This window comes from Schistocerca americana, chromosome X (assembly GCF_021461395.2).
Source record: "Schistocerca americana isolate TAMUIC-IGC-003095 chromosome X, iqSchAmer2.1, whole genome shotgun sequence".
Taxonomy (NCBI): Eukaryota; Metazoa; Arthropoda; class Insecta; order Orthoptera; family Acrididae; genus Schistocerca; species Schistocerca americana.
The window spans coordinates 842,719,244-842,745,675 of NC_060130.1; the positions used below are offsets into that span (position 1 = coordinate 842,719,244).

At 39.1% G+C, this 26,432-nt stretch overlaps 1 long non-coding RNA gene across 1 annotated transcript in view; it reads right to left on the bottom strand.

The window, feature by feature from the left end:
* Window positions 1–1,740: 1,740 nt before the first annotated feature.
* LOC124555812 overlaps window positions 1,741–26,432 on the bottom strand; it is a 105,201-nt gene continuing 80,509 nt past the window's right edge. The window contains exon 6 of the long non-coding RNA XR_006968594.1: window positions 1,741–4,389. This is a non-coding gene — a long non-coding RNA (uncharacterized LOC124555812). The remainder of the gene's footprint in view (window positions 4,390–26,432) is intronic.

Below are 26,432 nucleotides of genomic sequence, written 5' to 3' on the forward strand. Positions count from 1 at the left end.
CAGTCATCATCATTGTGACACTGCCTCCTTCCCGATGTGCTTCTTTTCAGGGATGCATTCGGACTCGATTCATTTTTACAGATGATAAAGTGCAATTACACAAAAACTGAGTTTGTTGAGGAGCTCTTGGAACAAGAGGATATTTGGCGAATGGACTGGCCTGCCATTTCCCAATTAAAATCCTATCGAGCATGTGTGGGATGCCTTGGGGAAACATACTGCAGTACATCCATACGCAACAATGACCACCCAGCAGTTTTCAACCACACTGGAGGAGGGAATGGAATGCCTTACCAAAAGAACTCTTTACCAACCTTGTTGCCAGCATGGGAGCAAGTTGTAGGGCATGCTTTGCCATCTGTGGTGATCACATACCCCATTAAGGACCATGTCCCAACCTCTGCAATGTCCAAGAAGCATAATTAACTGCGACGACTTCAGTATAATTATTGTCTTTCAATAACAGCATAATTTCTGTTAGTCTCGCGGTCTGTTTCTTTCACTTCTGTACTATACACTAGCAGTTCTTCCTGTTTCACAAAGTTATATTACTTCACAGTGACACATCATGCGAAAGTTACTTTTGTCCTTGCGTTTTTCACACCAGTGTATGTAACGAGATACAGCAAGATCAGATAGCTCCACTTCCTGCATTTGAACTCCTTAAATAACTTTTTTCTTTTTTTCATTTTTACGTTTTACACATAGTATATTCAAGTAGGAGGGTAATATCCGTGGCATGTGTAATGAGGGGTGGTTCCGACCAGAGCAAGGAAGGAAGTTCACAGCCCGTGCCTAGAGGTCACACATGTGCGTCACGTGACTATACAGAGCTAGCAGCAGCATCCATCAATTGTCCATACACTGCCAGATGCATTGCGAACAGTGACAGGGAGGCGTCAAAAGATGAGCAAAGAGGTGTTGTTCGTTTTCTGACAGTGGAAGGAGGAGGAGGAGCAGACTTTCATCGACGAATGTCACAAGTGTATGGCAAACACTGCATGTCCATTGCAAGCGTCAAGGCGTGGCAAAGCGCTTCAGGGAAGGATGGGTGTCGTTAGCCGATGACACACGGTCTGGAGCAGCACACTGCGTTACTGATGACAACATCCGGCTGTTGGATGCACTCATTACCCAGGACCATCGAGTGACAGTGAAAGCCATAGCCACCATGGTCGGATTGAGTGTCTTAAGTGTTCACACGGCCATGAAGGAATAACTGCACATGCACAAAATGGGTTCCCCACAGTCTTCAACCACACCAGGAAGCATGTTGAATGGCTCCCTTCCGAGTCACTTCTTACAGTACGGAAAAACAGTGAATGTCCAGCATTACTCACAAACCTTGACCACCCTTCACCAAGGGATCAAATTAAAACAACCTGTGGGGTCATTCTGCTCCACAACAATGCAAAGCCTCATATAGCTAACACAGTCACAGCACTCCTGCAGAAATTCAAATGGGAGGTTCTCTGCCACACTCCATACAGTCCGGACCTCTCCCCCTGTAATTATGCCGTTTTTTGTCCCCTTAAAAAGGCTCTGAGGGGCAAACAATTCACTTGAGATGACAACATCCAGCTGTACATTCAGAACAGGTTAACATCGCAGACTCAGGAAATTTTTGAGACAGCCATTCACCACCTTGTCACAGTGGGACAAGTGTCTCAACAGCCAGGGTCAATACTTGTGACATACAGGTACTGGTTTCTGTAATTATGCCTCCGGCTCGTTTCTTTTTGAACGCCCCTTATAAAAGTTGTCATGGCCAACAGTTGTGTACATAGTGGCAATGCCGTGAGATTCTGTTATACTTGTGAACTCACATTGTATACTTATTCATCATTCTATACTGGTGTAGTCTACTTTTACCTGACAACAGACTGACTCAAATGAAAAGTTATTAGTTAAATGGTCAGTAGTGCAGCCTGGAGAGTAAATTCTCCAGACAGCAAGTTAGGAGATGACACCACAGGACCCACTGTAAAATTTAAAATGCATGTACAGAGCTCGTTTCTGATCTCTATTGGTAGTATCTTTCTGTATAATCCATTGGGGTGGGGGGGATAATCAGACAAAGCTATGTGACACAGCTGTACTTGCTACAATTCTATTATTCAATTATGTATTTTTTTGTATTTTTTTTTTTCTTTTACATGTAGTACACACTTAAATACAGCTCCACAGCCAGAAATTTGTCAGTCTGTTATTTGCTTCTGTTGTATACAGGTGCCATTATGCCTGACACTAGATTGTGTCTATTATGTTATTGCACTGTTTTGTTTTCCCCTTTAGTCACTCTTTCAAACCTGCTTGCTTATGGGGTCACTTGCACACCTCGTGTTGTCTTTGCGAATGTCTCACTTAGGACATTTGTTGTTTGTTATTTCCACAGATATTCGAGTCTGTTTGGGTTTTTCCCAGTTCACTTGAGATTCTGCTGCTTTGTGGCCACAGCACTATTCCTCCACAAGGGAATACAGAAAGCGTAATTCTAGATGTGAAAATAAGTTAGAAATCAACCTACTGTATCTTCTAAAGATTCCTACACAAGAAGAAAATCCTGAGATTTGCTTTTCTGAATGACACTTTAAGACTGAAAATGACATGTGCCAGTGAGAGCTAAGAGCTTCGACTACTACTGTGTTACTTCAGCTGAACAAGTGGGTTGTTATGGAAATCTTGGGAGAGAAATGAATAAACATACTGGCTGTAACTACCAATTTCGTGTGCGTGCTGCTTCATAGTTCACGTGTGAAGTTTTTTTTTTTTTTGCCACTAGAGGCCATTTGATCTACTAATATGACAGCAGTTTTGTGCGCAGCATGCCGGCTGCACCACCTGTTGGAACTAATGTCTATGTAGGCTGGAGCACAAGGCTCTGCTGGCCACTGACGTATTGCTAATTGTATTGTACCTTGTCCACGCGCCGACTACCTTGTCTTCCATGTGTGTGTACTGTTCGAGCAATAAATTACAGTGTTCTTGGTTAAGTACAATACTCAAAATAATTTCAGTGGTAAACTGTTCACATAAATGAACAATTTCAACTCTTAACAGTGCTAATATTTTAGCAGAAGTGAGTTGTTACACTGCTGAAACGTCGAAGCCGTTTGATCTGCAGCAGAAAATTACATATCTGCAGTCAGTATAATTCTTGAGCCATTATTCATCTGGAGAAAGTTCCTCTGGCAAATATGAGGAAGACGATACGTAAAAACACTTATTTTGGGAGGATATATTACAAGCTTGTCCTTGCTCCTGGCAGAAGAGGATGACCCTCTGAAATCAAATTCTCTAACAGAATGAGAGAACAACAAGACCATTTTTTCACACATTATAAAAACACGCAAGCATTCATTTCCTCAATATGGCAACTTCAGTGCCTCGTGAAACAACAAACACCCCTCCAACCACGAACCTGGCACTCCACTCTCGCAACAGGGAGATCAAATTTTTGCCAAAAACCAACCAAAATAAATATTTTAGGCAGCATATCAAAACAGAATATTTTAGTTAAATGCAACTTTTCACTACGAAAATAGTTTTGTTTTTAAGAATGGCATTTGTGTGTTAGATGAAATTTACATCTATGCCTCTATTTTGGTTGAAATTTTGAAAATTTCACTGTTATTGCTTTGTGTATACTACACTTTATACTGAAGTCAGTTCATGTACATACAGTGTATGTCCCATATTTTGCACTGTATTCTAAACCATTTGTCTTAAAGGAAAGCTCAAAAATATGTAAAACGCCATCAATACCTTGCTGTTTTTTTTCAATATCAATACTTTTGTTCCTATATTATCACGAGACGTATATAACTGTATGTATTGGTATTGATACCAAATATCTTATTGAATCTGGTATTGGAACATCCCTATATCCAGCAGCAGTACATAAGCAAATACAATCTATGGGCAGCAGATGCACTCAAAGATGCCCACTAGCATTTGTTTTGCCTGAAAACACACCACACACACACACACACACACACACACACACACACACACACACAATATTGCATAAGGACACAGTTTAGGAAAAGGGATCTGACGGCAAACCAAGCTTTCAGCATTAAGGTCTGTTTGCCAGTCTAGCCTCCAACCACAATACCACAATAGGGTCAGTTCACGTGGTTTGTCATTGGGAATCCACAGGATGCAAACACACCTGAACATAGCTCTTCAAACTGAAGAGTTTAAACCTTACCAGGACATTTAGGCAAGAACATCATAAGATAATTCTTTGTGTGCCATCATTCCCAATTGTGACCTCAATGGCAGCACAAGCTAGTCGGCACCACAAGGACACATGCACAGCTTATGAAACACTGTACACAAGCATCAATCCACTTGCCCCTAACACCATTCTTCTCGTACATCTTCCTGTAACAAAAGGGAATTTATGTTCATCACCTGACAATATTATTATAAGATAATTTAAGATACACATTTTTACAAAACATTTAAAATATGTTAAAAATGGAGTACAAAAGACATGCAAATGGTCATAATTATCTCAGTGAAAATCATTGTTCTCCTTTTTGTTTATGACTCTGCAGTACTCTGATACATTGAAATTGCAATGTAATCTCTTTGCCTATGCAGCTAAGCAACTGACTCCTTCACATCCCACCAATGGGTATGCGCACACACACACTACTGCACCAGCTTTATGGCGGTGCGTGCGCACCTGCTCTCACTCATTTACCACCGATAACTGGAGGCTGGCCACTCAAGGGCTAGTGCTCACAGTCCTGTTGGATAACTTTTATTGCTGTAAGTTTTCTGGCAGTTTTTACCACAGTTATTCCTGTTAGGAGGGTTTAGCCCAGTTGCCGATTTGGGAATGCTACTTGTGCTGATTCTGTGTAATTTATTTTGTACTCAGGATTACGGTAAGTTCAATTTCACTACTTTCTGTTTTGTTTCAAGCTATGGTTTAAATTTTATTTGTACCTTCTTTTAGTGTACTAGCCCGAGAGATTTGCATTCTACTTGAATTCAATGTTTAACCTACTTATGGGAGTTCAAATAACATTTCTTATATTCTCACTATTTTATAGTTGTCCTTTGATTGATTTGATATGCTCTGTTTACACGAGTTGAAACGTTTTTTTGTCTGTGCTTTATTAAATTTCAGACAGAAGGTCTAATTCATTACTGAAAATCTTAGCTGAAAATTGCTTAATTTCAAATATTAACAGCTTATTGGTAATCATCTTGCATTTACATGTTTATGTCAAATTTCACATTTTATACCCGTTACAACAGTTGGGTGATATTTTTTTTTTTTTTTTTTTTCCTTCATAAATTAGACTGTCCTGGATGAAATCAAAAGTTTCTTATGGCGTGCCATCTTACCACTCCTAGCTCCTGGCTTGCTACCACATTCCAACAGTAGCAGAGCATGGTTGATAGGGGGGAGTGTTGGGGGGTGGGGTGAGTGAGCTTTCATACCAGAAAAGGTATTAAGAGTAACAATTTATTTTGTGAAGTATTTTGCATAGTGTGTACTTCTCCATTTTTTCCTTACATTATTCCATTCTCAATCATGGCTGTAAGGGAAGTGGTCAGGACTGGACATCTGAGAAAAGATGAATTGATACATGAATTACAAATCCAGAACCAGGTAGTCGAATGCAGTGTTAGTGAATTCGCACAGTGCACCCTTGCAGCATTTGACCCCCACTGCAGCAGAGCCCTGCTGTCCTGAGTAAGTCAAGCCATTGTTGTTTGCCTTATGTCCCTAACCAGTGTGCAACACAGTATTTGACCAACTTAAGGACAGCTGTCACTCATGGTCTCCCCATTTCTGGCGCAAGCTCATTTCTATCATTTAAGTAATCTGTTACAGGATTTGTTTAAAATGAATACTGATGTGAAGCAGAGCACAAGAGAAAGTTAGGGAATTTCATCGTCATGCTAATTTACTGGAGTGGAAAGAAATTCCTGACAAACACATAAGCATTGATGATGATAGTATTTTGCAGCATGATAGTGGGCTGCAGATATGGGAACATTTTAATTGTTTACCTACCCCTGTCATGGCTATTATACACGAGACTGATAAACTGTCAATGGAAACTAGTGACCAAATTTTAGAATTTTTGTATTTGTTGGTTAAATTACAATAGGCTAATGTTCTCCAAATTCTTGATCTTAGAGTCTTCAGACCATTTACCCATTAACTATAAGGTGGTTGGCTAGTATTATTGATCATGTTATTCCAGAAGGGGGTGCCTCGAGTGGTTTGCGTGGTGGGACTGTTAACCTAGGTTTGTCAAATAGGCTGAGAAGGTAATTAATTAATGAACATTATTTTTGGGTACAAAGTCAACAAGAAACCTTTGTTAATTATATTGAGGATGTCAGACTGGCTCAATTAGCATTGTGAGTCACGGTCCAGCTCTCGGCTGATTAACACTTTTACCGCCTCTGTAGATGTTTCCTGTCTTCTATTTTCAGTATATTTCTTAAATTTCATGCATGTTTTTCTGTTCCAGAGGTGTAAGCTTGCATTTATGACGTGTAAGTTCAGGAAGTCAGTACCAAGCTTTCATTTCTTCTGAACAGCTAGCTAAATAGCTCATTGAGGCATCAGCATCTATTGGTGATACATCAGAGGGTAGCAAGTTGCATATCTAAGATTATGTCTGCTTTTATGGTTTACTCCTTAAGTTAGTCTTGCTAGGATGGGTAGATGTATGCATGCTGTGTGGACGCAGGAGCAGCTGGCCACAGCTCGCAAAAAGCTGAATGCGCTTTTGGCTATGGCCAGTCACCATCAGGCTGATGCCTCCGAGTGTAGCTATGGCAGAGAATTTGGGGCGTTATATGAGACACCGTAAGTGTCGCTTGTTTCATCCACAGGCTCTGCTACCAAGACATCACCTAGTGAATTCGCCCTCACAGCAGGGAGAGTGGCAGGAGGTAGCACATGCGCATCACTCTAGGCAGAGGGCCAATGTGGAGACTGGCTGTCTAGTGCCTGCGAGTGGATAGGTGGCCGCTCCTTTAGCAGGGTATGAGAAGGCACATGATCAGGGGAGGAGGGGTTTACCAGTTATCGAGAGCTCCACGTAGGCCCTTAGCCAGATGACATTCAGGGCAGGAAAGAAATCCAATGTGCACTTGGTGTGTCTGCTGGGGTGCCTTATCTGAGATGTGGAGGTAGCCTCGCCTGCTACTACGAAGCATGCAGAGTGCAGTCATCTCCAAGTTGTGGCTCAAATCGGCACCGATGGCATCTGTTGCATGGGCTCTGAGGCCATCCTCAGGTCATAAAGGTGACTGGCAGAAGTGGTGAAGGCTGCTGTCCTTTGTGATTAAAAGCTATGACCTTAATTCTCTGAAGAATCTACTGCAGTTAAGTTGTTGTTGTTGTTGTTGTTGTTGTTGTGGTCTTCAGTCCTGAGACTGGTTTGATGCAGCTCTCCATGCTACTCTATCCTGTGCGAGTTTCTTCATCTCCCAGTACCTAATGCAGGCTACATCCTTCTGAATCTGCTTAGTGTATTCATCTCTTGGTCTCCCTCTACGATTTTTACCCTCCATGCTGCCCTCCAGTACCAAATTGGTGATCCCTTGATGCCTCAGAACATGTCCTACCAACCGATCACTTCTTCTAGTCAAGTTGTGCCACAAACTCCTCTTCTCCCCAATTCTGTTCAATACCACCTCATTAGTTATGTGATCTATCCATCTAATCTTCAGCATTCTTCCGTAGCACCACATTTCGAAAGCTTCTATTCTCTTCTTGTCTGAACTATTTATCATCCATGTTTCACTTCCATACATGGCTACACTCCATACAAATACTTTCAGAAATGACTTCCTAACACTTAAATCAATACTCGATGTTAACAAATTTCTCTTCTTCAGAAACACTTTCCTTGCCATTGACAGTCTACACTTTATATCCTCTCTACTTCGACCATCATCAGTTATTTTGTTCCCCAAATAGCAAAACTCCTTTACTACATTAAGTGTCTCATTTCCTAATCTAATTCCCTCAGCAACACCTGACTTAATTAGACTACATTCCATTATCCTCGTTTTGCTTTTGTTGATGTTCATCTTATACCCTCCTTTCAAGATACTGTCCATTCCGTTCAGCTGCCCTTCCAAGTCCTTTGCTGTCTCTGACAGAATTACAATGTCATCGGCGAACCCCAAAGTTTTTATTTCTTCTCCATGGATTTTAATACCTACTCCGAACTTTTCTTTTGTTTCCTTTACTGCTTGCTCAATATACAGATTTAATAGCATCGGGGAGAGGATACAACCCTGTCTCACTCCCTTCCCAACCACTGCTTCCCTTTGATGTCCCTCGACTTTTATAACTGTCATCTGGTTTCTGCACAAATTGTAAATAGCCTTTCGCTCCCTGTATTTTACCCCTGCCACCTTCAGAATTCGAAAGAGAGTATTCCAGTCAAAATTATCAAACGCTTTCTCTAAGTCTACAAATGCTAGGAACGTAGGTTTGCCTTTCCTTAATCTAGCTTCTAAGGTAAGTCGTAGGGTCAGTATTGCCTCACGTGTTCCAACATTTCTACAGAATCCAAACTGATCTTCCCCGAGGCCGACTTCTACCAGTTTTTCCGTTTGTCTGTAAAGAATTTGTGTTAGTTTTTTGCAGCTGTGACTTATTAAACTGATAGTTCGGTAATGTTCACATCTGTCAACACCAGCTTTCTTTGGGATTGGAATTACTACATTCTTCTTGAAGTCTGAGGGAATTTCGCCTGTCTCATACATCTTACTCACCAGATGGTAGAGTTTTGTTAGGCCTGGCTCCCCCAAGGCTGTCAGTAGTTCTAATGGAATGTTGTCTACTCCCGGGGTCTTGTTTCGACTTAGGTCTTTCAGTGCTCTGTCAAACTCTTCACGCAGTATCATAGCTCCCATTTCATCTTCATCTACCTAATCTTCCATTTCCATAGTATTGTCTTCAAGAACATCGCCCCTATATAGGCCCTCTATATACTCCTTCCACCTTTCTGCTTTCCCTTCTTTGTTTAGAACTGGGTTTCCATCTGAGCTCTTGATATTCATGCAAGTGGTTCTCTTTTTTCCAAAGGTCTCTTTAATTTTCCTGTAGGCAGTACCTATCTTACCCCTAGTGAGATAAGCCTCTACATCCTTACATTTGTCCTCTAGCCATCCCTGCTTAGCCATGTTGCACTTCCTGTCGATCTCATTTTTTGAGACGTTTGTATTCCTTTTTGCCTGCTTCACTTACTGCATTTTTATATTTTCTCCTTTTGTCAATCAAATTCAATATTTCTTCTGTTACCCAAGGAGTTCTACTAGCCCTCGTCTTTTTACCTACTTGATCCTCTGCTGCCTTCACCACTTCATCCCTCAGAGCTATCCATTCTTCTTTTACTGTACGTCTTTCCCCCATTCCTGTCAATTGTTCCCCTATGCTCTCCCTGAAACTCAGTACAACCTCTGGTTCTTTCAGTTTATCCAAGTCCCATCTCCTTAAATTCCCGCCTTTTTGCAGTTTCTTCAGTTTCAATCTGCAGTTCATAACCAATAGATTGTGGTCAGAATCCACATCTGCCCCTAGAAATGTCTTACAATTTAAAACCTGGTTCCTAAATCTCTGTCTTACCATTATATAATCTATCTGATACCTTCTAGTATCTCCAGGCTTCTTCCATGCATACAACCTTCTTTCATGATTCTTGAACCAAGTGTTAGCTATGATTAAGTTATGCTCTGTGCAAAATTCTACCAGGCGGCTTTCTCTTTCATTTCTTAGCCCCAATCCATATTCACCTACTACGTTTCCTTCTCTTCCTTTTCCTACTGTCGAATTCTAGTCACCCATGACTATTAAATTTTCGTCTCCCTTCACTACCTGAATAATTTCTTTTATCTGATCATACATTTCCTCAATTTCTTCATCATCTGCAGAGCTAGTTGGCATATAAGCTTGTACTACTGTAGTAGGCGTGGGCTTCGTGTCTATCGTGGCCACAATAATGCATTCACTATGCTGTTAGTAGTAGCTTACCTGCACTCCTACTTTCCTATTCATTATTAAAGCTACTCCTGCATTACCCCTATTTGATTTTGTATTTATAACCCTGTATTCGCCTGACCAAAAGTCTTGTTCCTCCTGCCACCGAACTTCACTAATTCCCGCTATATCTAACTTTAACCTATCCATTTCCCTTTTTAAATTTTCTAACCTACCTGCCCGATTAAGAGCTGTGACATTGCACGCTCCGATCTGTAGAACGCCAGTTTTCTTTCTTTTGATAATGACGTCCTCTTGAGTAGTCCCCGCCCGGAGATCCAAATGGGGGACTATTTTACCTCCGGAATATTTTACCCAAGAGGACGCCATCATCATTTAATCATACAGTAAAGCTGCATACCCTCGGGAAAAATTACGGCTGTAGTTTCCCCTTGCTTTCAGCCGTTCGCAGTACCAAAACAGCAAGGCCGTTTTGGTTACTGTTACAGGGTCAGATCAGTCAATCATCCAGACTGTTGCCCCTGCAACTAGTGAAAAGGCTGCTGCCCCTCTTCAGGAACCACATGTTTGTCTAGCCTCTCAACAGATACCCCTCCGTTGTGGTTGCACCTATGGTACGGCTATCTGAATCGTTGAAGCACGCAAGCCTCCCCACCAACGGCAAGGTCCATGGTTCATGGGGGGGTGCAGTTAAGTAGTTGACAGGAATGGTGATGCATGAAAGATCGTGTATTACAGCTTCTACCCATGTCACATTATTAAGGGTTTGACAGTACTTTCTAAACAAACACTGGAAGCAGCAGATAAGTCATTGTTTCGTGTCCTTTTATCAGGTGATATTTCTCCAGTTTCAGGTCCTCCACCGAATGAACACTTACCAATGATCTGACGTTAAAAAGTCTTTATTGTTTTTATGAAGTGTCATACAGACCTCTAATCTGGAGTCAAGGTACTTTCCCCTCAGGTCAACTTTTATTAAAAAGACCAAGATGAATCTGTCTACACTAATAGTACTGCAGTATACTTTACCAATTGAGATCTGGCCATTGTACTGCATTATTAACCACCAGCAAAGCAAATTCTGATTTCTACACAAAGGAGGAGGATTTAAATTCAAGCACCACCTTCTACGCATTCTCTATACAACAAATTTCAACCTGTACATAATCACCAGGTGTTATTTGGTGAAAATGTGCTATTTTGTTGGTCACTTCAACAGGAGAGTTTGCCACATATACAGGGTGGTCAAAAACAGTCTGTTAAGCTTGTAAGGGTGTTGCAGGATGGTTGTGCGAAGAAATAATTGTTAAGGAAAAAATTTGATACATTGCACCATATCTGTGTTAATTAACACTGAAGTTAGCTAATCATGGCACTGTGCATCCGACTTCAAGCAGCGTACCAAATACAGTAAGAGTCAGTTTTTCTCACAGTGAAGATGATAGTGCACAGGACTGTTCAACTTTTGACTCTGGTTTGATTACTACTATCATCCCACATTCAAGTTTTACATCCCTCTTGTTCGGTTTTAGGAAACCGAATGAAAAATAGGTATGGGAACATAATATCTGACAGGCCACTTGAATTTGCACGCACGAAGGCCTGATTGGCTAACTTCAATGCTAACAAACTCTGAAACAGTGGGACGTATATTATTTTTGTTCTTAACAATTATTTATCAGCACAGTCTACCCTGTAACACCCTTACAAGCTTCCCAGATTGTTTATGACAACCATTAATTTCCGAGTGACTTCCATAACATGGTGGTTGAAGAGGGTTAACTGACTTAATTTTGCTGGAACTATTTACATGACCAGTTCTTAATTTCCTTAATTACTCTGTAACCTTTTGCTCTTTAGACAGGAATGACTGCCACACTTTCTGCTAGTGTCTACATCTATTCATCCACCTTCCCCGTACTATAGTGCAATAGTCCTCATTCCAGCATAGGGCAGACTGATTCTAAGCTACCTAGACAAAACTGGAATGAATATTAGAGGCTTTGTGGATCACAATTGTAATGACATCCACTGTGTTCATAAACAGCATAACCTTTTTTTAAAATTTAGCCACCTAACTGTATTGCTCCCAGTTTGACGACGTGTGTATCCCTCTAGGTGATTTCCTCTTGAGCACTGCTATTTTGGCTAGTATAATCCAGTTTGAGAGTTTTCACTGGAATGTAAATCATCATGAACTTCCCAACAGGAAGTGTTCACAAGATCTAGTGATGATGAGAGGGTCATGTCTGAGAATAATCCTGCTGCAATGCACCATTTGCTCTTTGCTCAAAATAGAGAGAGCGCATGTCATAATGTAGCTTACTGTAATTTGGCCCTTGTAGCAAATGTTAATAGGATCACATAACTGTGCATGGAGATAAAAGACTGTATAGGGGTAAGGGCAGGGGGGAGGGGTTAGTCAACATGGCAGCAATAAAGCACACACTGTGTTCAGTGGTGTACACATTCCGATGGCAATTGCTTTTAATGTGATGGTAGGAGAGAATGGGATGGAATCGTAAATGCCACTATAGAAAACAGCACCAGCAAGTAAATGCTTTATTCTAGCTTTGAAAATGATCACACTGTGACAAAATTATATGAAACAGTAAAAAACGGTTTTGAATTTATACGACCAATGCTGCAGTTTCCCTTGTTTGTAATACTTGTGTGGTCATGGTGCACAAATTTCCTAATGTAGGTTAATTCTTACAAAGAAGAAGACAGCAACCAGCCACTATTAATACTGCTATTTATTTAGGTAAATAGCACCGTTACCAGTTTCGAACTGGCAAGTTCATCATCAGACGCCTGTTCACATAATTTCCAAGATACACTTTACTTCGCCACAGTGGAAGAATACAAATTAAAAACAGACGATAATGTAAAGTGTACTTGGAAATCATGTGAACAGCCATCTCATGATTAACTTGCCAGTTCAAAACCGTTAATGGCGCTATTTACCTAAATAAATAGCAGTATTAATAGTGGCTGGTTGCAGTCTTCTTCTTTTTAAGAATTAACCTACATTAATTGTACACAGCCATGGTCTCACCATGTCAGTTTTAGACAAAACAGGATTAGAATTTCCTAATGAGTTCTATCTCAATTATAGAAAACAAGCACACACCTTTGTACACACCAAGATTTTACTCTTGTGCATTTTGCAATCCTTTAGTGCACACATGCTGTTATCATCAAAACTGTCTCCTGGTGAGTGATGTGTATAAAGCATGTTTCACTTGGGGATATTTACAAATGCCTAGACTTTACTAGCTTTGGAAAGAGGTGGTGTGGATTTAAGGGAAGATATAATTCTTACTATTAATATGGACTCCTGTTTATATGCTTTCATTTTTGTTTTCTTTAGCATCATTACACAAAATTGATCACTGGTACCAGAGAGCACTGTTATGCAGATACATGAGATACCTGACACAATGTCACCTTTTGTGTGTGCTAGGCAATGTGCATTCTTTGGCATACAACCCGGCCACAGACTAAGTCTGAGTCATTCACTTAAGTCATCACAAACTGGCAACCTCTCAGACTCCTAAGTCAGGCCACCTGCACAAAATGGCAACACTTCAGGATGCAGAAGTTTCTGGTGGAAGTGTTGTCTTTTGCTTGAGCACTTGCTGTATCTATTTCCAATTCAGTGGTAAATGTCTCAATGCAGCAGACACTGACCATTACCTGCCTGATGCAACATGTGTCTGCATATCTGATCACAATGTGGCACACCTTGGCCAAGTTTCTGTAGTCTCATTGACAAGTAAAAAATTGCCCACTATTGTAGTTTGATTTTCCATGTGAAGTAATTTCCTTAGATGAACACCAAGCAATAACGCAATAGTACTGCTATTGCTCATACGGGAGTGTGAGGAATACTGGTGTGTGTAATATACCATCACACAGCCACATAAAATTACTTTAGCGTATACTTTTGTAGCATTTATGTCTGCTAAGTTGGTGCACAGATTGCTATTAGTGTGTTTATCGAATTTTCTATTTTGATTATAGTTCCAGTAATTGTCTTGCAGCTACTTATTGGATTTTGCATACTTTAATCTTATTGACATTGTGTAAGATTGACAAAACAGTCTTAAGTGCAAAGAGGTTAACATTTGTGACACGATGTTTGCTTTTGGTGAAGGAAGCAGAGGAAGCTCAAAACATCTGTACCATGTGTGGTGCAATTGTTATTGGAGAAATTATGTCAGAAAATGGTTCTCTCATTTCAAGAAATGATCGTTCTAGCATGAACAATTTTCCACATTCAGCAAGCCTGGAAACTGCCAAATGTGATGAACTGTGACCATTTAACTTATGTGTGACATAGGCATTCAATGGGCAAGGTTCGGAAGGCCAAGCATTCCTATGCAATGTTGGCACTGGTGGTGAGGTTGATGTGATGCCCTTGTGGTAACTTCTTAAGAAGAAATTAATAGCCGAGCCCTAACAAAAGACATCTCCTTAGACAACAAGCAATGGAACAGATAATATTTTGCATCTTGTGCACAGAAAGGATTGTGTGGTATGAACTGCTGCTCCCAAGGGTGTGTGGGTGTGTGTGTGTGTGTGTGTGTGTGTGTGTGTGTGTGTGTGTGTGTGTGAGTGAGTGAGTGAGTGAGAGAGAGAGAGAGAGACACTTGTTTTGGGTACCAAGTAAGAAAAACAACCAAGAAAACTATGTAAAGTGTTGCTGTTGCATAAAAGTAGATGCCTGCCCTGTGTTGAGTTCATAAAAAGCTATCCAAGAGCTCCCTTATGCCCTTATTCTTCTGATCCTGCACACAAATATTTCTTTTTTGCTCTTTATCAAACAACTAGCATGAAAATTCCTTTATAGAAAATACCCTTCAAATCTGAACCACTAGGTGTCTACAGCCATGGAATCAGCAAACTATGTAGGCACTGTCACACTGTTTCAGATAAATTGAGATAATAGTGTTTTGTACTGTTGATGATTCATTTCTTTTATGTTTACTCTTGTGTTCAATAAACTAATGGAAAAATACTATAAAAATATGCACTTATATAAATGAAATAACTTACTATTATAACCTTAAATGCGAACATTTTAGGTTAGGCTTTACCGTGACTGTTATTGACTGTTTAGAAACAGTGACTGGTAACAGTAAATTTGTTGTTTGATTTAATATTATCACCTAATGATGAAAGTTTCTGTAACATAAGCATGCATAAATCTACACGATTTACTAAGATATTATGCATTTTGGTCCGCAACACAGTTTCTGTTTACTTGCATCATACTCAAGTAGTACAAAAAAGTGTCAGTTGGAAGAAACACAAAGAAACTCCATCAACAAATAATTCAGTGACAATTTCATCAACGAAATTAAGTATTTGTGAAAAGTCAAAACTTTTTTGGCAGAAACAGAAAAAAAGTCTGCAATATTGTAAGTTTTTAGCCTTTGGGATATGAGTACTGAAAGTAGCAAGATGACTTATGATGTTGTTGTTGTTGTTTTCTTAAGAGGTCCTTACTGAGTTTTCATCTGGCTGTTTGTAATTCTGTCACAGAAGAGGTACAAAGCTACTTGGAACACAGCTACTGCAGCAGTCACCTTCCAGAACGGCCATGGAACTATCAAATGACTGCAGCATCCACCTTCCCTCCAGTGCCCCAATGGTGGTCAAGACACACAATTTCCAACATAAAAGAGGAGATTAGTAGTAGTTTCTGGGTGGAACGACTCTCCGGAGTCAAAAGCATGTAACTGATAACCTGATTTGACTCCTCATGTGAAAATCACTATGATTCTTTAATGGAAACTGCACAATATCAAATGGATTTAAAATGATAATTCTGTCTTATTCTCAAAGATACAGATGCCGCGGTGACCAATGGACAAAACAATAATGTTTTTTACTCTTATCCCTGTAGCCAGGTGTAAAGGCTACAGTGTAGTTATTAGTAATACAAAAGGAAATTACAGTCTCAGAAATCCAGTTCGGAATTAGACTTCCCACGTTAAGGGCTCTGAAGTTTTACTCAGAACTCATATACCTGTCAGTTTATACGCTATGGTAGCATAGCAAAATGACCACCTGTACCAAACTCGCCAACAGAGGATCCAAGTTCAATCCTAGCTTCAGGTAATTTTTTGTTTTATTCTTTAATGGTTTTAAAAATTATAACATCTTTTAAATGAAGTTAATGACCTAAAATATTATCAATTAATCTTAAAGAAATATTTTATTTATGAAATGACTTTTACAGCTAATTAAAACAAAATGTTAATTTCAATTAATATTTCTTTTTAAAAAATCTGTATAATTTCAAACACATTTTCAGTGAAGGAAAATTAAAGCTTAATTACCATTGCAATAAAATTTTCGGTAGAGTAAAATTTATAAAAATTAACTTTTACAATATTGTCTTTGTCAGTTTCATATTTTATGTGCAAGCGCCAGAATGGTAATTATCATAGAAACATTGAAAACTAAAAGTATTCCGACATCTTGCACAATTTACGAAGGACAATTGTTTACACAAGCATTTTTTAAAAAAAGGGTCTGTTGGAAAACATACTCCATCAACAGTCATGAAAACTTCTCTTTTATCAGAAAGCCTGGAAATGTAACTGGTGTAACGGATCATTTCATTAAAAATTAGTGATGACAGTTGATGATGCACTATCAATTGTACTTCTATACAGCCTTCATGGGAATTTATTTCTCTATTATTTTCAGTCAGACAAGCGCAATTTTGTATACACTGTGTTGCATTCTTTTAGCTGTCTATAAAAATAAATGTCATGAGGTTGAACAACAGGAGTACATTTTGGAATTTTAATCATCCTGAAAGATTTCATCATATAGTTCTAACACTTTGGTTGTCCACCGAAGGAGCCAATAATTAACACTGCTCGTTTCCCCCAATACTAAACAATGGTTGAGAAAGTTAATATACAGTCCTGTCATTGGCTTCTCAGATTTCAAAGACATTATTAAGGTTCGCAGGAGAGCTTCTGTAAAGTTTGGAAGGTAGGAGACGAGATACTGGCGGAAGTAAAGCTGTGAGTACCGGGCGTGAGTCGTGCTTCGATAGCTCAGATGGTAGAGCACTTGCCCGCGAAAGGCAAAGGTCCCGAGTTCGAGTCTCGGTCGGGCACACAGTTTTAATCTGCCAGGAAGTTTCATTATTAAGAGATATTTATATTTCTGCACATATTCATTTACTGTTTTTGAACCTGTGGGGGGGGGGGGGGGGGGGGGGGGCGGCAAGTTACTGGGTGCCTCTCAAACAAAGAAATACTCGAGGTAGGACTTTTTCCAGACACAGTGAGAGCATATTGAAGGGTATATGTATGCATCAGTTTATTCATGTCTCATCTTTACGAAAATAGTTTTCCTTTTTTGTCAGCCAGCGTCCTGTTTTACACTGATTGATACTGACATCCTGGAAAGAGAAAACAACTGAAACCGAAGTATTTTGTCATAGAATCATAAAAATTGAGTGCAAAATAAATTTGTAAAAACTCCACAATAATTTTTTATAACAGATTTTCATTTTTCATTGTCGAAGTCCAGTCTTATTTTAAAATTTATGAAACCAGCTGTCAGAAGCTTTAAATTCGATATCTGCCAATAGACTTGCTGCTGCCAAAGAAAACTGTTTGAAATTCCAAGATGTCGCTTGTTGGTAATTCTCTCAGGCTTCAACAAAATGAGCATATGTCCAGGTATTGAATGTTGTGTACTTACCAAATTAATTGCCTCCGCTTTTCTCTCTTCTTCGAATTGGGGTACATAATCCTTATTTTTAACTGGCTGCAGCCCTTTTTGTAATGTTTGTAGTTTTCACATGGTTTGAGCCTTTGTAATCTTAGCTTCAATTTTGTAATCCAGAGACAGATGGTCAACTTTTTTTCTTCTTCTGGTTCATATCATCTGACGAACACTAGTTTGACTTTTTGAAAAGGTTTCTCATCACAGTTTCCAATTTCTTAAGCACATTAATCATCAGTCACAAGTAGTTTTTCAGCCACCATGTTCATAGTACATTTATAAATTTCTTTACCCATCAACACTGCTTCACAACAAATTGACACTAAAGATTCCAACGTAAATCAAATCATTTTCAGCAAGCAAGCTTTCATAATAAATGGCTGGATCTTCAAAATTCACCTTTGACATTTTCCTGTATAATGAATCTTGACCAATTTCATCTGTGGCTTCTCATACTTTTGCGATGTCTTCATTAAATTTAATTCACAATATTTTAAAACTTCCGATAATATTTTGCAGTACAAAATGCTCCAATCTCTGAATATCAGGAATGAACTGGTACATTAGTTCAAGTTACTATACAAATAAAGGTGGGTACAACTGTGTGTATTATTTTACAGCAGGTAAGGACTATTTGTCAATTAGTCTTCACACTTCCTCACCAGTTGCCCATTTGTATGTAAAATAGGGCAACAGCTATGCTCTTCTCTTTCACGTAGAAACCGATTCCACAGATTTACAACAAATATTTTTAACTTCTCTGCAGCTTACAATATCACTAAATTTATAATAATATTTAATATATAGTTATTAAAGCTTTAATTTACCTCCATTACAAATGCATTTGAAACTATTCAACTTTTTAGAAGAAAATATTAATTTAAATTCACACTTTATGTTAATTAGCTGTAACAGTCCTTTCATAAATAAAATACAGTGGAAACTCGATTAACCGTCATCTTCGGGACCGTGGTCGTGACGGTTGAGCGAATAGACGGATAACAGAAACACTGTGTTCTTCCAAAACATAACCTCAATCAATTATTGTATGTATAGACACATGTAATTTTCACAGTAATATAATAATGTTTCGGAGCGAAAACAAATTAAACATGATTGTAATAGCAAATAAAGCTATTTATTACATGATAAAAACATCCGTACAGTAGCTACAAAAGTTGCAAAATACGTTATGTACAGTACTGTACTGTACTATAAACTTACAGGTGAAATAGTTTATCTAGCTTGAAAATAGTCAGCCAATTTCTTCTGCCACTCTAACCACTCTGACACTTCTTCTGACGTCAAATTTGTGCTGATTTGTAAATTATTGCACAAACTGACCATCTTGTCAACTGTCACACACTCAGGTTCCTCCGATTCTTCACCTCTTGGTTGAGGCCAAAGTTTATTCCAGCCGTTCTTGAGATTTGACACTGACAAATCACTCCATGCACTGGCAACATTGAAAATGGCATCTTTAATACTGTAAGACCTCCAAAACTGTTTTACAGATGTTGATTCATCAGATGAGAGCAAACTTTCAATAAATATTTTTCTGTAATGACGTTTCATGTTTTTGACGATTCCCTGATCCATGGGCTGTATAAGTGAAGTTGTGTTTGCTGGAAGGATGAGACATGTTATGTTGCAGTCATCACTTTTCATTTAACAAGTAGGGTGCGTTGGGGCATTGTCTAATAGCAATAGCGCTTTCTGTGGCAACTTTTTTTCAGCCAAATATGCTATAACTTGAGGTACAAATTGTTTGTGAAACCAGTCAGAAAAAATTGATTGATCCATCCAAGCACTCTTCTGGGCGTAGTATTGTGCAGGGAGAGAATTCAAATTCAAATTCAAATTCTTGAATGCACGAAGTTTTCTTGATTTTCCAATCACAAGTAGGGGTAGCCTATGATCACTGGTCGCATTTGCGCAAGCCATAGCAGTGATGCGATCTTTTTGTACTTTGAAACCTGGAGCAGCTTCTTCAGAGAGTGATGCTAATGTCTTTTGTGGTAAAGCCTTCCAATGAAGCCCAGTTTCATCACAATTGTAAACTTGCTCCCTAACAAGATTCAATTCAGCCAGTTTTTCTTTAAATTGTTCCCGGAACTCAGCAATTACAGAGCTATCCGCACTGAGATTTTCTCCACTGATATCAAGTTGGCGAATGCTATGATGAAACTTAAATTTGTCGAGCCATCCGATACTTGCTTTAAAAGATGAGTCACAACCAAGTTTGTTGTTCATTTCAACAGCCTTGGCCATTATTATAGGCCCTGAAAGTGGAAGCCCCTGACTTCTTGCTTGTATAAACCATCGGTACATTGCAGTGTCCAATTCATCATATTTTCCAGGTTTCATTGGTTTCATCGTCTTTCTTGTTCGCACATCTCCATCCATGCTCTGCATTGTTGACACATGTTGTTCTATTTTATCAGCATCACGTTTTATATCGTTAACTGTTGTTCTTCCAATACCATAAATCAGCACTACACTTGTTGCAGTTTCGCCCTTTCTTAAGCGTTTTATAATTCCAAGTTTTTGACTAAGTCCCAAAACAACACGTTTACATTTTCAGACATTTATCAAGTCACTGTATCACACACACCTGCACTAAATACGGTAGTGTAAAATATTAGTCAATAAAGCTTATTTAAGTGGAAAACACGTAACACGGCACAGCCCGCTAGATACACTGCGACAATTACAGTCTTCTCACCACAACTGGAAACCGATCCAGTGGTGATTGTTGACTCACAAGTGAGATAAAGACAAGAAAAGTGGGAGATGTGTTAGCACGTCAACTGAAGGTCATATTTTATGTACCATTCTACGGCGGGCGGGTACATTCAGTTCCCAATAAAATAGAGTAAATAAACAAAGCGAATGCATCACTGCACCTTAGAGCATTCTGTTATTACAGTATTATTATGCTGTTACAGCAGTGACGGTTAACAGAAACTGACGGTTTAAAGAGTGACGGTTAATCGAGTTTTCACTGTACAATTATTTAAGATTTAATTGATGATAATTTAGGTCATTAACTTTATTTGAAAGTTGTTATAATGTTTAAAACAATTAAAAAACAAAACATTACCCAAAGGTAGGATCGAATCTGGATCACCCATGTGGCATGTGAGTCCACTACAGGCACAGTGATTTCGCTGTGCTGCCATAGTGCACAACATGGCCAGTATACAAGCTGCATGTAAAACTTCAGAGCCCCTTTTTCTCAGAGTCTTCTAGCTGGTGTGCTTTACAACTTTTATGCGGGGGGGGGGGGGGGGGGGGGGGGGGCTTGTTGTTTACTATTAACCTGCAAGTCTCATCCCGAACTGAATTTCAAAGACTTTAGGGTCCCCCCGTCAGATGGGCAGACTGCAAACTGGACATCAAAAATCTGTAGCTGTCAATTTTGTTTTTTTGGCATAAGCTTGCTGCAAATTTAGAAGTGCGTTCACAAGAGAGAGTTCAATTTTTTGGGGCATCTTCAGTGGTTACAGTGCAATACTCTTTAGATCATTTTTGACATAAAGAACTATAAGTTGGTAATCTTGCACACTGCAGGTAAAGGTCATATACTGAATTTTCTTGAAGGGAGAGAAAAATTCAAGGAGGCTTCACTATCACCATCATGAATCTTAACGAACATGCGGTCTGTGACAATTTCATGCAACAACGACTGGTACACTTGTTAGGACTGACTGCTGAGTTAAGCAACTGTGCAGTAACAATTCCCTATAATGTGTTCCCGCACAAGCTTCACAAGGTCGCCTGTAATGACGGGTGGCTGCTGCACAGCTCCTCATGACCATTTTGGTGCTCTGCTGTGAACACACTGCACCAGTAACACACCACCTGCTTGCTTGTGGTGTTAGGACAATAGATCTGACACAGCTGATTACGACTTTCAGTTGGCATTTTGAGGGTGTATACGTGGACAAGGAAAATAAATTCCCAAGTTTTTCCCGGATTTCCTGGTTAAAAATACACTTTCTCCTGGATGAAAACACTTTTTCTGTGTTAGTAAGTGACAATATATTTTCCCTCTGAACTGTAAAACTTATCGATCCTATGAACGGTTATGTTTTTATACATGGGTGTAGAATTTCCCAGCGCTTTAGAAAACAAAACTCAGGGAAGAAAACTCCTTTAGGAAAGATGTTTAATGTGCAGCAAAATGTACACTGTATATTTTCGTATTAAAAAAGTATAAATTTGAATGCCACCAAACACCGCACGTTACTTTCCAAACCGTTGTAATCGAGATTGCAATGCGCTTTTGAAAGCCAGTAATAGCTCATGTCACATGATCCTGCCAGCCAATGACAGCGGATATTCAGACCACAGGACACGTGATGTAGTCAGCTAATAGCAACATCACTGGTAAGTAGCGCGTATACACAAACAGGAGAAGTTAATATTTTAAATTAATATACATACTGTTGCTACAAGAAATGCAAAACTTTAACATATAATATTGGTCTCTAAGGTTAATAAGCTGCAAGAGAAGCTAAGCTTTTACATATAATGTTGATATCTTTTGCGTGTGTTACACTTTAAGATATATCACACAAATGTGCCACTAAAATTTTTATGAGAGTCCAGTGACTTGTCCTCAAAGTTTTCCACAAATAAATTAGCTACCGCAGTGGAGAGAGAACTTCCCACAGCACTACATCAATTTGCTCATAATAACAACATGAATGTCTGATCTTCTGGGCTCTAAATCCTTCTAAATGGCTCGTTATCAAACGCTCTGTGATTTAAGAAATTCGTCATACATTCTCGCACATAGTTCAACTTGCGTAAAAGGAAATTTACTTTGAAAGTAATGCTTTTCAAACTACCATTCGCAATATTTTCCCACGACCTGTTAGAAATAGGTTCGTTTCAGTAGTCGTCATAGACTGCCAGATAAAAGGTGCCACCGCACTTTGGTAGCTGCTACGACACAGGAAGCCCATATCTTCGTATGTGTAAAACATTAAAGGATCTTACATTATCTCATAAAAGAAAAAAATACATCACAGGTCCTGATTTCGTGAACCATACTAAAATTGCACATTTCAAGTGCATACTTAAAGAGCACATTCGTATGTGCAGATTCCCAATGAAGCAGGCCTTGATCTGATATTAAGCTTTTCAGTGTGGGTTTCAGGATGTAAATTTTCTTGGAGTACCAGTACTGTATTAACTAATTTTTTATTCTTTATTATGGCATAATGCCATACGTGCTACAAAATGAAAACGTGCACTTGAAATGTAGCAAGCAGTTGAAATTAGCCAATAGTGTGGAACTAAACACTTTGTTTCAAATACATTGACTACCTCAGCATAAAAGATTAATAAAAACCAAATTTCTTTAGCAAACCGACAAAAATAACTTCATTGTTCCACAAGGCAATTAATGCACGACTGTCAGAAAAGTGGAAATAAAATAAAATCTGAAACTAATAACGTATATTAGCCTTCCATAATTATGTGAATGTATTTTAATTCACTTGACAGTTCCCGGCCACAGAAATCCATTTTGTTTTCATTTGACGTGAGAGCAGTAAACGAAGAGGAAACAGCAAAATCACTAAATGTAAACACGGGTCACGTGGAGACTACATACTTCCCCACTGCTCTGCGCATCAGCCTCGGATCTACGATATTAGGGGGCAATAATAAGATAGTGGCGCCACTCACGCGCCCCCCCCCCCCCCCCCCCCCTCTCTCCCTCGAACATTTGAGATAAGAGGTCAAAAATTTTAAAAAAAATAGAGTTTTCAAGAAATGTTCATTTTGTAGCACACATCTTTCTGAAGAGTCTGATACATAAAACATATATGTTCGAGGAAATGTAAGACAAGTTATTTGGATTTAATGGTGCCACAGTGCAGTGCCACCCCTCTTCCCACAGCATTCTTCGATCATTTCTTCAATTCTTAGCTCCTAGCATTGTAGTCTCTCTAATCTTGTTACAGCTTTACATGGCGTGCTTTCCTTTCTGCGACAGAATCTATTACCTCATCGAAGTTTGTCAAACGTTTTGCTACATGAAAAATCGAAATATCGTTGTCTAATACTGCAAAAGCTGTTAATACAAACAGTACCTAAGAATGGTGTAGTTTCTCGATCTGATTACATCTATTTTGTCACTGTTTGATAGATAAAACGAAATAGGCCTTTATAACACCACAGAAATTTTAACACACACCAAATAAACGAGACTGTTTTGGCACAAATGGTCATTTTTATAACACGACAGAATATAATTCAGGAAGACCAACATAAAATGCCTATTACGCCTACTACAAACAAAAATCCTTATGTTAAAAAATAGTTTCACATTTCATTCATACACTCCAGTTACTCGAGCACGAGATCAAAAAGTAGTAGTATGAGATTTTCATATAAATTTGGAATTTTCATATTCTTCCCTAATTTGTGTGATGTCCCCCTTTCTTCCCCTTCCTCATTCTAACTAACAATCTTGTCATGACTACTTCTAGAACTATTACTGCCTTTGTCAAAACTTATTCACCAGTTAACTTCACTAACCCTGCCAGAATCACTGGTTTAGTTATCCCCGATTATTCGCCGGTTAGGCGTTGTTATGTTTGTACAAACCATTTTCCACGCTACTTCCAGAATAGAACTTAAGCGGCTGCTAGACAGGGACTGTACAATTGGCCCTTACTAGTGTAGCGATCTGGCAAAAAAATTTCTGACAACATTTCATTTTCTTGGCTATACCGAGAAGGTAATACGTTATCTTTCTTACCTGTAATCCCTGTTAGTCGTTTATTTTCACTCTGGCAGTCGGAATCTATGGATTTCTCTAGTAATTATAACACCGCTGATCATTCGCAAACCCAAATAACAACAATCAGACAGTGGATTGGCGTTCACTCGTTTGGCTTTACTCCACTCAGCTTGTATATCCCGGTCCCCATTTGCCTACAGGCAAGTTTATTTCTAGATGCCACGAGGATTTCCTTGACAGAGACATCATGTACACTATGCACACATTCAAAAATCAACTTACGATTTTTTTTTTTTTAACCATGGGACCAAACTGTTGATGTCATCGGACCCTAGGCTTACACACTACTTAATCTACATTAAACTAACTTGTGCTAAGGACAACACATACACCCATGCCCGAGGTAGGATTCGAACCTCCGACAGCGTGAGCCGCTCGAACCAAGACAAGTCGTCTCAGACCGCATGGCTACCCCATGCGGCTTATGATTCATTCAGAAATGAACTTACAGAGTGTGTTCAAAAACCAACAGTGATGCGCATCAAAATCATATGAGTAATCGATAGACCAATGTGCGCTGGATGCTAGGTGCTTTGTGAAACCAGGTTGTTTTTTCTCTTCAAGAATATGACTTCCACCATCATACAATAGTGAAATATCTTGCCGAGTACCCAAGAAAATTCCGGTCCTATGTAAAATAACTACATGGGTCAAAAGCTTCTACCCAGTCACTCTTCAAGCAGTCTGGTGTGGCATGGACATAGTAATAGGCATTGAGAAGCAACTGAAAGCGTTTATAAAGCAAGAAGGTCAAGATGGAATTCCAGTTTGGTTTTACTGAGAGTACTCTCTGGCATTGGCCTCATATTTAGAATTTATCACTTATCTCTCGTCCAATACAAAGTCCCAAGTGGCTGGAAAAAGTCAACCATAGCTGCTGTGTATAAGAAGGGTATAAGATCAGATGCACAAAATTACAGAGCTATATCCTTGATGATAGTTTGCTGCAGAATTCTTTAACATATTTTAAGTTAAAATATAACAAATTTCCTTGAGACAAAAGCTTCTACCCACAAATCACCATTGACAGACAGTATACCTCATGTCAAACTCTGCTTGCCTTGTTTTGCATAATATTTTGCAAATTTTGGACAAATGGCAACGTGTAGTTACTACATTCCTATGTTTCCAGAAAGCATTTTGCGCCACTGGACACTTAAAGATCCACACAAAGGGAATAGGCTCTCAAAAATGTGAGTGGCTCAAGGACTTTATGTAATAGAACCCAGTATGTTGACCTAGATTGTAAGTGTTAATCAGAGACAAGGATATCATCAGGAGTTTCCCAGGGAAATGAAAGAGGATCAATCATTCTCTACATACATAATCTGACAGATAAGAAGAACGGCAATCTGTGATACTTGCTGATAATGCTGTAGTGTATGGGTAAGTGTCATCTGACTGACTGTAGGAGGGTACAACATGACTTGAGGCACAATTTCTCTTTGATGTGATCAATGCCAGCTTTCTCTGAATGTGCAAAAAAGTAAGTTTACACAGAAGAGTAGGAGAAACAATCATGTAATGCTAGAACACTGTACTAGGGGTGTGCTGCTTCACACAGTCAAGTTTATTCAGTCACTAAACATAATGTTACAAAGCAATATGAAATGGAATGAGCACATAGTGTTGGTTACCATAAAAGACAAAGGGTCGGCTTTGGTTTACTGGGAGAATTCTACGAAATTATAGCTCATCAATAAATTAGCCCACATACAAAACACTTGTGGATGCATTCTTCAGTACTCCTCGTGTGTTTGGGGACCCCAATAGGTCGGATAAAAAGAAGACATCAAATTAATTCAGAGGCATGCTGCTAGATTTGTTACCAGTAGATTTATCAACACGAGT